Here is a 14,247-nt window from a genome sequence, read left to right on the forward strand (position 1 = left end):
CCGGGTACGGCAAAGATGGATGCAAAGATTTCCACATCAAGAAAGCTTGAGGCACAAAACTCAAAATCAAGAAAAATTAGTATACATGGGCCAAATGGCCAAACCACGGGTCGCCTCCCGGAAGCGCTTCTTTAACGTCACTAGCTTGACGACTCTCACCCATATCGAAGGGAAACGAGGCAAGGACACACAAAAAGCAAACAAGGTTAGGGAACAAGCCACCATGGCCAAAAATAATGTCGAATGTCAAGAAATCATCAAGAATATATACAATTCCACACAATGTGGTCAAGGAAGCATCAACCAAAAGGGAAATGGCACATCAAACAAACAACTCCCCCAAGCTAGGCATGAAACAACAAGCAAGCAAAACAAGCCTAGTCCCCACGGCGCACTTCTCCCCCAAGCTAATGAAAAGCATACCATCACAATGAAAATGATGGGGGAGAAGTGGAGTGGCTCCTAAGAACCACTCGAGCCGGCTTCCCTCCTCGCCCGATCAAACTCCCTCCAATATTCATCCCGTTCACGACGATGAGCAATGGCTTGCTCGTCGGTGAAAGGGGTAAAGTTGAAGGTGGGGTCCACATCGAGACCCGAAGCATCGGTGTAGGGGGGCCATGAATAAACGAGATTTAGGGGGTAATTGCCTTGGGGAGGCTCTCCACGAGGACCGACCCAACCGCCGGTGTAATCCTTAGGCCACCCACCGGTGTAACCCACGGGCCAATCACTAGGCCGCGCATCCGGCATTACCGTGGGATACATGGGGTCACCGCGATAGTCACTCCCCTCCATTTGGGTGTAATCATAGGGAGGGAACATGGGGGGGGTGATACCGGGTTGGGAAGGTCCGGTCCAATATGGGTAGGTGGGTGTATGCGCTTCGTTCAAACTAGGGACGGGCCCTTGTTGGGGTGGATGGTAGGGATAATTGACATAAGACTCAATATCCCCTTCGTCCACGTGGAATTCATACACTCGCCTACCATAATAGGACGAGTCAAAATCATCATAAGAACCCACTTCGCGGCTCCCTTGAGGGGCAAGAGAAGCCAAAGTACGGGCTTGCTCGGTTTGCCCTTGCAAGATAGCCGCGAGGGTGGATTGCAAGCCATTAAAATAAAACATAGAAGAGGAATAAGACGTACCACCCTCTTGGAGGGGAGTGGAAACCGGCGGAGCATCAACGGGGAGAGTGTGGCGGGCTTTCCGCTTATGAGCCTTAGCACGAATGGAATCCGAGAAGGAGGCCTTGGGCATGAGCCAAGCATCATTGTGGTTGGGGGTCACCTTGGTGATGGTGGGGTTAGGGAGAAGGCACCACTACTCCTCACTTGGTCCGACGCACCAAATGAACCTAGCCGGATCGTCGGTCTGGTGCAACCACTTATACCCCTTCATTTCTTGCATGGTGAGGCGATAGTCCCCCATGGAAGGTAGAGCCAATAGCTCTTCCTTATAATCCTTGTTGAGATCTTTTACAATCAAGGTGAGCATCCCACCAAGTAATATGTCACCACTAAGAGGGTTCCCATCCCGGGTGTCAACTATGCGGTGCATGAGCAAGGCCCCAAAGTTAAGAGTCCCCCTTTGCCCTCCATGATGGGCCAACCAAGTAGCACCCAATTCCAAACTCGAGAGAGCCCCCGCACTATGCTTTGAAAACACGGCAAATACGAGGAGGCGGGAGAGAACTCTCATAGCCGGGTGGATGTAGGAGGTGGCCTTGGCGGAGTTTGTGGCAAAGGACGGTAACCCCGTCAAACTCCTCCACCATTGTTGCTCACTATACCTCGGACAAGATGTGTAAAGCTCCAAGTGGTGAGAATATACCATCTCCTTATGGAACCCAAAAATGTCATTGACTTGGGATACCGTAAGGATGTGTGAATCCCCGAACACTTGGAATGACATTTCGAGCACATCATTGACGGTGTTCAAACGGGCCGAGGAAAGGAATTCCAAGGTCAAAGCACGATAAGTTTCGGCCCGCATGTCCATGAATTGCTCCCACCCCAAACTCCGGAGCAAATACTACACTTCCGGTCGGATACCCAATTTATCAACCTCGGGGGCATCGTAGAATCTCGTGGGCCGAATTGTTCGGTCTTTGAGACCCATAAAATAGTCCCACGAGGCTTGATCAGAAAATTCGATCCCCAAGGTATCCACATTAGGTGGGCTAACCACCCTCCTTCTTGACCTCGAGGGAGCTTTGGAAGTCTTAGATTTCTTTCGACTCAACATTTTTATGGCAAGGCAACAGAGACTCAACAACAAAAACTACAACCAACAAATTCCCTCAACAACTTCCACTTCAATCACCCAAGAATCCAACAAACCTAACTCCACACTACTCCTCCAAAAAAATCAATCACCCAACAACACAATTGAACAAGTAACAACCAAATCCAAAACACCACAACAATACCACAACAATCCACAACAATCCACAAACAACCACTAAACCACCAAATATTCAACACTAACAACTAAAAATTGAAATTTCAATAACAAGGAGCAAGACAATGAAATGAGTCGAAATATACCACCCAAATGATGAACAAACGCCTCCAAGAACAATCTCAAGCTTCCAAATGCTTCCAAAACCCCAAAATGTAGAATTTGTGAAATATGAGTTTCAAACCCTAACCTTGTAAATTTCTGAAAATTTGAGTGGAGAGGTGGTTTTTGTGAAAATGGAGTATGGATTATGTATGTGGAGATGGAGGAAAGATGAATTTTGTGCTTGATTTGAGGTGAAAAGATGAAGAAATGAAGATTTGAGGAGGTGAGAGCCGAATTTTTTTTGGGAGGATAGGTTTGGGGATTTCTGATTTTCGTGGGTTAGAATTGTGAAAGTGAGGAGAGAGAAAACAAGCTCTAAAGGAAAAACCGAAAAAAGAAACGGGTGCGGGCGCACCCACACTGTTTCCGCGCGGGCGCACCAAGATTTGGCCACGGGCGCACCTTCAGGGAAATGTAAAAACTGAGGAGATCAGAATGTTTTTCAAATTGATTTCGGTGAGGGTGTGGGCGCGCACATAGTGACCGCCGGCGCACAAGAGTAGAAAATGTTGTTTTCCCATTTTGTAAAGTATCAGCTATTTGTGCACATTTGGTGGTGGTGCGGGCGCGCCTGTGGTGGTGTGGGCGCACCATTATCCAAATTCCGGATTTTTCTATGAAAACATCAACACACAAGAACTACAAAAAATACAACAAAAAGGTTAGTAGCACAATAAAAGAAATATAGAAAAGGTTAGAAACACGGGTTGCCTCCGGGAAGCGCCGCCTCTTTCACGTCACTAGCTTGACGGGTCCCCCCAAATTCATGGGGGGTCAACTAATCCCAAGACGGCAAATGTGCCGTGAAAATCACCCTCGAAATATTGTTTCAACTTGTGCCCGTTCACTTTGAAGTTTCCGGATTCCTCACTCCAAATCTCAATGACCATGAGGGAAAACCTTCAACACAACAAATGGGCCACTCCATCTTGATTTGAGCTTACCCGGAAACAACTTGAGCCTAGAATTTTAGAGGAGCACCTTGTCCCCTTCTTTTAAGTCTCGTTTCTTAAGTCGGGCGTCATGATACTTTTTGGATCGTGCCTTGTAGATGCTTGCCGAGTCATAGGCATTCATACGGAGCTCCTCAAGCTCATGGAGATCAAGCAAGTGCCGCTCACCCGCACTAGTTAGCTCAAAATTCAAAGTCTTGATGGCCCACATGGCCTCATGCTCAAGCTCAACCGGCAAGTGGCAATTCTTACCATAAACAAGCTTGTAAGGAGTCATTCCGATCGGCGTTTTGAAAGCCGTTCTATACGCCCATAAGGCGTCATCAAGCTTGATGTCCCAATCCTTCCGGTTCTTAGCAACCGTCTTTTCAAGAATCGACTTGATCTCTCGATTGCTAACTTCCACTTGGTCGCTAGTTTGAGGGTGATAAGCCAAACCAACCTTGTGATACACACCATACTTCCGTAAGAGGGTCTCGAACTTCCCATGAGCAAAGTGGGATCCCCCATCACTTATCACGGCCCTAGGAACCCCAAAACGCGGAAAAATGATTTTCTTGAAGAGATTGATAACCACCTTGTGATCATTAGTGGGTGAGGCAATAGCTTCCGCCCACTTTGAAACATAATCAACCGCCACAAGAATATAGAGATTGCCATAAGAAGAAGGAAAGGTCCCATGAAGTCAATACCCCACACATCGAACACCTCTAACTCCAAGAAAGGAGTTTGGGGCATCTCATGCCTCTTAGAAATATTTCCCGTCCTTTGACAACGATCACAAGACTTGACAAAAGCCCAAGCATCACGGAAAATAGTAGGCCACTAAAGTAAACTTTCCAACACATTTGAGGCGGTCTTATCTCCTCCCATGTGCCCTCCACAAGGAGATGAGTGGCACATATGAAGGACACTACCGACCTCATCATTTGGAACGCATTTCCGTAATAGCCCATCGGCTCCTCTCCTATACAAGAGTGGCTCATCCCACACATACTTCTTTGCATCTTGCTTCAACTTTCTCTTTTGTTGTGTGGTGAAATCATTGGGAATTTCCCCACAAGCTAAATAGTTCACAAGGTCGGCAAACCAAGGCAAAGAAGTACTTACAATCGCGTACAAAACATCATCACGTAAGGCATCCTCAATGGGCACATCATCCACCTCCATGTCACAAATCTCAATTCGGGAAAGGTGATCGGCTACAACATTTTCGGCATCCTTCTTGTCCCGAATCTCAATACAAATTCTTGAAGTAGGAGAACCCATCGGATAAGTCTAGGCTTGGCCTCCTTCTTGGCCATGAGATAGCGGATGGCCGCATGATCGGTGTAGACGATGGTTTTCGAACCAACTAAGTAGGGACGGAACTTCTCAAATGCATGAACTATGGCAAGAAACTCCTTTTCCGTAGTGGTGTAGTTAGATTGAGCTTGATTTAGGGTCTTGGACATGTAATAAATGACATGAAGCTTCTTGTCTTTCCTTTGACCCAAAACACCCCCAACGGAATAGTCGCTTGCATCACACATGAGCTCAAAAGGGAGGGACCAACCCGGAGCTTGCACAATAGGAGTGGAGATCAAAGCCGATTTGAGCTTGTTGAAAGCATCATGGCAAGCATCATCAAAGTGGAAGTCACACTCCTTTTGAAGGAGGTTAGTAAGTGAAGGAAATAATGCCCTTGGTCCAAGTATGCATTCTATGTTAAGTCTAATAAATGCGGTTCAGTATTAATTAACAAGTTAATAATTCAGTGAGATCAAGTGAGCTGAATGCCTAGCTAGAGGCCGCTTCAGTTCAAGTGGAATTAATGATATTAATCCACAGCTTACTCTTGACTGATCCCGTAGGGTCACACAAATAGTACGTAAACGGATCAAGTATTTAATGGCATTAAATACTCCAACTATGGATATTCGGAATCGACGGATCTTGGTTTCAGTGGGAGCTGAGATCGTCACAGGCAAGAAATGAATACTCCGAAAACGATGATATTGCCGGAAACGGAAATATGGATCGTATCGGAAATATAAATATTATCCAAGTCGTAGATGTTGCCGGAAACGGAAACATGGTACGTATCGGGAAATATTATCGGAAATGGAAATATTGCCGGAATCGGAAATATTGCCGGAAACGGAAATATTGTCAGAATCGGAAATATTATCGGAATCGGAAAATAATTCCGTAAACGGAAATATTAAATATTTGTTCGAAACGGAAATTAATTCCGGAATCGAAAATATTAAATATTGTTCGTATCGGAAATAAATTCCGGAATCGGGAATTTAATCGGAAGCGTATCGTACGAATAAGCATCGGACGAGGCCTGCCGGACGAGGGCCCAGCACGAAGCCAGGCCATCGCCCAGTAAGCCAAGCGCGCCACACGAACAGCCAAGGCCACGCCAGGCCCAGCGCAAGGCCAGGCCCAGCAGGCCGTGGCAGCGCGCGCAGCGCGCGCAGCTGCGAGCATTGCTCGCGTGGGCTTGTAGCTCGCGTGGGCCGTGCGGCCGTGTGGGCTGTGCGCGGGCATGGCCTGCACGCTTGCGGGTCATGCTCGCGTAAGTGTTTGTGTTCGCATACGAAACCTAAAATGTGCAGAATTCGTTTAATGATTAAATTCCTAATTCTATTTGATAAATTAATTAAATAAGAGTTTTATTATAATTCTAATTTAATTAATTCGTATCCTAATAGGATTCCAATTCTCTTTCCATACCCCTATAAATATGTGGCCTGGGTTCACAATTTATAACGAGTTATTCAAGTATTCAAAGTGAGTTTTTGAGAGAAAAAATCAGTCACACATCTTGCTCAAAAGTGCCGAAAATTTATAGTACCTTAGGGGCGATTCTATTTGGTCAATCTTAAGGCGGATCCGGACGTGCTGTGGACTATCTACGGAGGGACGAGACTTGGAGTCCTAAAGACTTGTTCTTGTTCGGTTCGGGCGCAGCTAGGGAAGGCACGCAACAAAGAGTATGCATCTAAACTATGCTATATGATTATGTGTAAATAATATGTATTCCTGGCTAAATGGTTTTTCCGCATGATTTATGAATTGTCATATGTATCATAACCTAACAGTGGTATCACGAGCCTCTTATTATTTTCATAATCTAAATTGCATGAACATGGTTAAATATTACAAATTTGCAAGAATTAAAAGGGGTGATTAATTTTCGTAATTGTTAATTAATTGCAAATTGCGTTTATTTAATTATACGTACGCAGTTTTTCGGCAGTTTCTTCGTTACTCATCCAAATCAAGTGATTTTTGTGTCAATTCCGCATGTAAAAGGCATTCTAAAATTTTGACAAAAATAGTTTTTCTCTGCCGAACCCAGAATTCTCAAATTCGAAGCCTAACTATGACTTTTCGAAGGTTTTAGTTTTTCGAATGCAAAATTTCGTAAATTTAAGATGTTAAATTAAATATTTGCGATTCTTGTTGATAAATCTTGAATTTTTGATTGACCTACTGTATATGTTTAACAAGTTTGAATGTTTAGCCTTGTTAATTATGCAATCTAATTTGTAATTATGATTAATTTGTTGAAAATTAGAATAATTTAGAATTAATTTGATTTTCATAATTAATTATAATTTAATTAGATACCTATGATTAAAAACCACCATAAAAATTATAAATTTATGATAAATTTTAAATTTTTATGACCTAGACTTGAATCGATGTTAATCGGAAATCAATTGAATAATAAATTTTCGATTTTTCGCCCTAAAATTATGAAATTAATATTAATTTATTAATTTGTCATTAATTTTAAATATAAAATTTTAAAATTTTATGCGATTCGTTCATATAACTTGCACGCACAAAGCAATGGACGCTACGTGTTACCCTTAAGGGGTGTTGTATAGTGCGGGCATGCGACGACGAGCAAGGGAGCTTGTCGCCCATGCGGCACGAATGCAATGAGCAAGGGCATGGTGCACGAGCACAAGGCAGCAGCCCTGCCTTGTGTCGTGGGCTACGAGCAATGGACGAATGGGCATGGGCGAAGGCAAGGCACGGCAGTCGCGTGTGGGCAGCAAGCGAGCTGCGCCACAACGCGCACTGCCTCGCGCAAGCGCGCGCAGCCTCGCGCGCAGCTAGCGCAAGCTCGCGTGCCACGAGTGCTGCGCCCAGCGTCAATGCCTCGCGCAGCGAGCGCTGGCTCGCACAAGCGAGCGCTGGCTCGCACAAGCGAGCGCTGGCGAGCGCGCACAGCGAGCGCTGGCAAGCGCGCACATCGAGCGCTGGCGAGCGCGCACAGCGAGCGATGGCTCGCGTGCATCGAGCACTGGCGCGCGCGCAGCGAGCACCAACTCGTGCGATAGCTTGCGAAGGAAAGCAGCAGCAGCTATGCGACGCAGCGCATGGGCTGCGCGCACATGGCCAGCGATGGCTGTGTGCGTGTGGCCCATGGGCGTGCGATGCGTAGGGTGTTTGCGTTGCGATTAGATCGTTTTGAATGTTTAATTTGAAATTTTCAGTTTACGTAATTTTAATTAATTTTAAAATTAATAATTTAAATTGTTTTCTTGGATTTTAATTTTGAATATTATAATTATGATAAATCTTATTTATTCTAATTATTTTACTAAAATTAAAATCATGAATTAATTTAAATACGACTGAAAATAAATTAAATTTGTGGATTCAATTATAAATTTATATGAACTTTAAATTTTAATTAAATTTGTATGTTTCCGGTTAGACTATAAATACATTTTTATGTTTAAAATTAGTAAAAGCATATAAATTTATTGGTTTAAGTGGGAGCCCTTTTAGTCATATACTCTTGATTAGGTCTACAAATCCTTAAGGTTAAAACAACTTGATTAGAATTAATAAGGACTGAATAATTTGTAGACTATTGGTGCCCTTAATTAATTGCTGCAAATGTTTATGTGATGCATAATGTGTTTTACTAACCAGCTATGTGGGCCATTCATGATAATGAATGGGTGAATGGTATATAATATATATGTACTGTTTTGCAGGTTATGAAGTGACTAGTATGGCCCAAATAGGATAGAAAATATGGTATGCGTACCATTAATTTGAATGTAATTGGTCTAAAGTACCAAAATTGTTTTTCAATTCAAATATGGTCTGCGTGCCATCAAATAGTTGTAATTAGTTTTAATTATAGCTTATCCTATTTGAAGAAAATGGTGCCTCCCACGGAGATTTTTAAGACGGACTTTGAAGTTGAAGCTTCAAGATGAAGTCGGGCCATACTAGATCACATTTATCTTATGCATGTTTTAAGTTATTTATTGCTTTCAAATATGTCTTAAATATGCATGAGATCAAAGCTTGATTATGTTGCATGATTAAGGATTTTAGTTCACTTAAAATCTAACCAACATAATAAGAGCCTTAAGTTCCAAACTTAAAAATTGAGTTAAAAGGTGCCATGCCAAAATATACACTTGCTTAGATATCCTTTACATCAATCTAGTAATAGTTTTCGCTCAGCGGGGTGTTACTTATTGGTCCTAAAGGGGCAAGGTACACAAATAATTGTGAGTACATGTTAGTTTTGGTGAAACTCAACGATATAAGTAAGGAGTCCTTTTATGTCGTGGCAAAATCGATAGGTTTACCTAATAAGTTCTTAGACGTACCTATCAACCAAGAGTAGTTTCTAGACTATTAGCAAAAGGCTTTTGCTTTTAGAATTGAGTCGACAAACTGTGCTTAATTCTTCAATGGTTTTAGGGTCTTGGAATCATTTTATTCACACCTGCCGGAACACATAATTCGAATAAAAAGCTAATGACTTGATTAAATTGCATGATTGCTTTCATTTTCAAGTTATTATTCATGATAAATGTTTAGACTTTGCATGCTTCAATGAATGTTTTAATTATTGTTTATAATTAAATATCTTGCACTGCAATAAATCCTTTTAGAAAGGTAACAGGAAATTTCCTCGATTGGTAGTGAATCCAAGAACGATTCACGGAAATGAGAGAAAGTGAGCAATTTAAAATGTACGTTTCTTATAGCGACTTTTATGGTTGTTTTCGAACATCAAAGTCGAATGGCAAACCAATTGGTGCTTGTGAATTCAAAATACACTGTAGTTTTGAGATCATAAAGCATTGAGTTTAATACGCTCAGCTTTACCAATGGTTAACAACCTAAACATCTTTGTCCATTTAATTCTCGAATGAGTCTAGTCCCTAGACATTCGAATAGATCGATGCTTAGAGAACTTTAGAAGCTTCTGGTAAGATCATCTAGTTGAAACTTAATATTCAACATAAATTAAATGGTAAGAACCTTGTTGGTGACATTGGACATGTCTAACAAAGTATAAAAGTCAACACTAAAGAATTCAATTCTTAAGACTATAAGAAAGGGTACAAGAAATAGGAAAACGAGGAACAAATGAAAGGAATTTACGATTCCGTTTCTACCTATAAGTTTATGTTTAAAGAGAAGTAACCTAGCAATCAAACTTCCTTGGTATCATATACCGCTTGAGGTTCTTACTTCGGTAATAACTCAAACAATGGAAGCTAGGATACACTAATGACCTACAAGTGGGAAATGAAGCATGGCAATGCTACATTAGTTGTAGGGTCATCTAGTTTGTTTTAAGTCCTTTCAAAGGCTGGAACTTAATGGCTATTTTGTTCCATAATCAACATACCTAAATTTCTGTTTTCAAACACAGAAAGACTCACATTCAAGAAAAACAAAAACAATGTTTGTTTGTTTATTTGAATGAAATGGTCAATTACAGGTTGAGTCAATATGCTTGATTAAAACAAACAACTCTTTAAAGAACTTTACTAGGTTCAAATCAAACCCTTGGTTTGAGTTCCACTAATCTTTGGCATTGTTGCTTAGACCATATCAACAAGTTAACATTCAAAATCTCTATTTTAATGGACTTTTGAAAGTTCATTGATTTTAGATCAATTTAAGACGACTAGTCTTACTTGTTGAAAGTAACAAAAGATATGAACTATTGTTAGAACGCCTAGACAATAGAGTTCAAAGCTAAAGAAAGATTTTATGACTTTATTATTTCACATGGATCTGAGTGAATATAGGTTTATTTACTCAAAAGTGATATAAGTTGAATCTGTTTGGCTAGTTCAAAGATTCAGAAGTATAAAATCCACTTGGCAAGAAATCATAAAGATCTAGGTTAGATCATGTTGATGATTACTTGAGACCAAATATGATCATCAATGATTGTGTGTTGTAATTTCACAATCTAGGTCCATAAGATATGGCATATCTTAGTTGGAATAATCGAAGTCAATTAGTACTTGATTCAATCAATGATGAATCATAAAGACTTTTCCTATAATTTCTAAAACAAAATGCTCAACTACCACCAAACTAAACCAAATTCGTCAAAGCTATTGAAAAGTAATTTCAGGATATCTTTTCAATTATATATATCTAAAGAGTTGCTAAACTCAGTGGGAGCTTAGTATTTGTTATTCAACAAACTAAGGCCCAAGTCTAGATATATGTTTCATTGTGATTTATTCAAATGAGACACAAGGGTATTGTTTCTACCACGAATTTTTGAGAACATAATGTTTGTTTGCTCGAAATAATGTCCTTTTGGAGATTCGTTTCCAAAATGACAAGTGGGAGAAAATAGACCTCGAAAGTCTTCGAGGCGAACAACAAACATAAACGGACATTCCGGAGGCTTTTCGAAGTTCTTTAGAAAATCCGAACACGTATTCTTTAAGGACTTTAGAAGTGGCTTTTAAAGAATAGACATCTCTTAGAAGACTTTACAAGTGCTTCAAGGAGAACAGAATATTCAAAGGACTTTCAAGTGGCTATTGATATTCTATTTGTTCGATGTTCTATACCCAAAGTAGGCATAGAGTTCAAGTCACTGGAACTATGATATTCTTCTATTGGATAGTGAAGAAACATGGAGTTCAGGTCACTAAAGCTATGCGATTCTTCTATTAGATAGTGAAGAGACCTACAACTTACAGTCAAACTATTATCATGTAGATTAATGAGTTTGTGACCTGTAAGAAAGCTATGACGAAACCCAGATTCCCTAAAATGGTTAGAGGCCATATATAGACTCAAATGTTTTAAATGGTTAGAGGCCATAAAACAATGTTTTGATGACAAAATTGAAATTTTGTTGATTTGCAAGAATAGTTTCACACCTATTGGTTGCAAGTCTGTTTTAAGGATAAAAACCATCAAACATGAAATTGTGTTCACAACACAAAGCTAGATTAGTTGCTAAAAGGTTACAAGCAAATTCATGGCATGGATTGTGTTGAAACCTCATGCATAATCGTAATGCTCAAGTCTATAAATCAAGCAATGATTGCATATTGGTACATATGGCAATTGGATGACAAAACATATTCCTCAATCAAATGTTGGAAGAAAACTATGTACATGGCATGTCATAGGATTTGTGGATCCAAATAATGCTTGAAATGAATGCCAGCTTAGGAAATCTAAGTACATATTTAAGCAAGCAATTGGGAATTGGAATTGTATTTTAGTGAAGCTAATAAGTATTTTAGTTTCATAAAATATACATGATTCTTATAGATATATAAGAAGTTTAGTGGGAGTACGTAAAACTTAATTGGTCCTATGTGTATCACACACATATCTCTCTATTGTGAAATAACATTCAAATGCTAATTACTTAGATTTGAAATTATTCATCAATGATGGACCATGGCGAAACTTAGTACATACTGGGTATTAAGATCTATTTACAAAGATCTTATGATATTGTTTTGGATTAAGTAATGGCATTTACTAAATCAAACACGAAATACTCCATTGGAGACATTCGACCCATATGAATAAATCTAAATAAAGAATGTTTGAACTATGTATAAGCATTTACTAAGTTAAACATCAAAGGATCTAAGTAAGATTCGTAACCTATATTATATGTCAAAGAATTTAGCTGGATTTAGTATCTACTGAAACTAGAATGAGCTAAAGTTACATGAATAGAATTCAATTGGGAATTATTCTGCAAAAGAATTTATCATGTATGATATAATATGAGGATCGCCAAAAAAAAGTACCGTATGACTTTAGGCATGACGAACATATACCAATCTCTATTGATCTAAGTGAAGATCAACTAGATTGAGATCAAGAATACTTATGGTACTTAAAAAGGTACATAGGAATAGTTCTTGATTCAAGGAAATAAAGATGTGCTAAATATTGATGCTACACGCATAAACACTGGCAAAGGATCAAGCAAGACCCTATGGAGTTAACCATTGACAAAGACGAGCTATAGAGCATCGTGTTTTGAAATGGCAACATGGATTGGAGACCATGAGTTGTTGCGTGGGAAATTAAATATTAATTTCTATGTTCTAAGATACAGTTGGAAAGTCTTCCACATATCCGTGAACTGCTTGGATAAGTAAATCCAAACCAAAGCATCACTAGCAACCTATACAGTTGAAGTAGAAGTACTTATTGCCTAAGAAGCAATAAAACTGAGTTGTTTACATTAAAAGTTCTTCACTGAACTTGGTTGGATCACATGTCTGCTGACTTGATGGTTCTTCATTGCAAAATGCGTAGAACCACTATTTAAGTAAGAAAGACTAGATCACATAATAAACAAACTCAAAAGATCTTATCATCCTATCTCGAAAAACATTCGATGAAAGGGATATTAAGATTAGCAAAGCATGATAACTAAACCTATGCAACAAGTGAGAAGCAACACTCACATTGTAGCACTGGAAATCAAGCATAGCTTTGAATTCCATGAAATGTTTTAAAAATGGGTTAGAGGCCCATGGTTGTAAAACATTGGGGTTGAACATTTATCATATATGAAATGTATTTTCATATTCCATTTAATCTTGGTTTAGTATTAAATGATGAGTCCCTTCAATTTGACGATATATTCAAGATAGACTGTCAGGACCAGTCCTGTGACTAAGAAATGTCTATCAAGTGAACTTGAAAGTCAAAGGTTGAAAATGGTCCCTAGTCGGAGTTTTCTATAAAATTGGACGCATAGAAAACGTTAGACGGTTAGAATGCAAAATGACTAGTAGTTCTGTTTCTTGAACTATGTGGACATGGCAATGTCATAATCATTTGCATAGATACTTACTTTGTGAAGACTAGTATCGGACAAGACCTATGAAACTTTACTGTAAGAGATGAAAATCTGTCATAAGTAAATTTCATTAAAATTATTAGACACTAAATCCTCAATACCTGAGTGATTTGAGATTACTTGTTTGAGAACTGGTTGCTTTGACGTTGACCAACCGTCGCACCGTAAAAGGAGGCTATAAAGGCAACGCTCAGGTAATCACCTATCAAACGAAGTCTAATCTCAAGATCACAAGATTGGGATTGTCCTCCCATAAATCGGGATGAGATGCTTAAAAGTTGTACAAGGCCACTCGGAGAGCTAGAAACTGTGAAATGCATGGCCGTGCTCGGATGAATCATAGGCTATGATTATCTGTTTATTTGATCAGTTGAACTCTGAAACCGAGGAACACCTCTGGACATAATAAGGATGACAACTCTTACCTTATGTTCAAGAGCAAGCATCGAGCGACAAAGGAATTAGGAAATGCACACTTGTCCCTAAGGACAAGTGGGAGACTGAAGGAAATAATGCCCTTGGTCCAAGTATGCATTCTATGTTAAGTCTAATAAATGCGGTTCAGTATTAATTAACAAG

Source organism: Spinacia oleracea, chromosome 2, assembly GCF_020520425.1.
Source record: "Spinacia oleracea cultivar Varoflay chromosome 2, BTI_SOV_V1, whole genome shotgun sequence".
In the NCBI taxonomy this organism is placed as follows: Eukaryota; Viridiplantae; Streptophyta; class Magnoliopsida; order Caryophyllales; family Amaranthaceae; genus Spinacia; species Spinacia oleracea.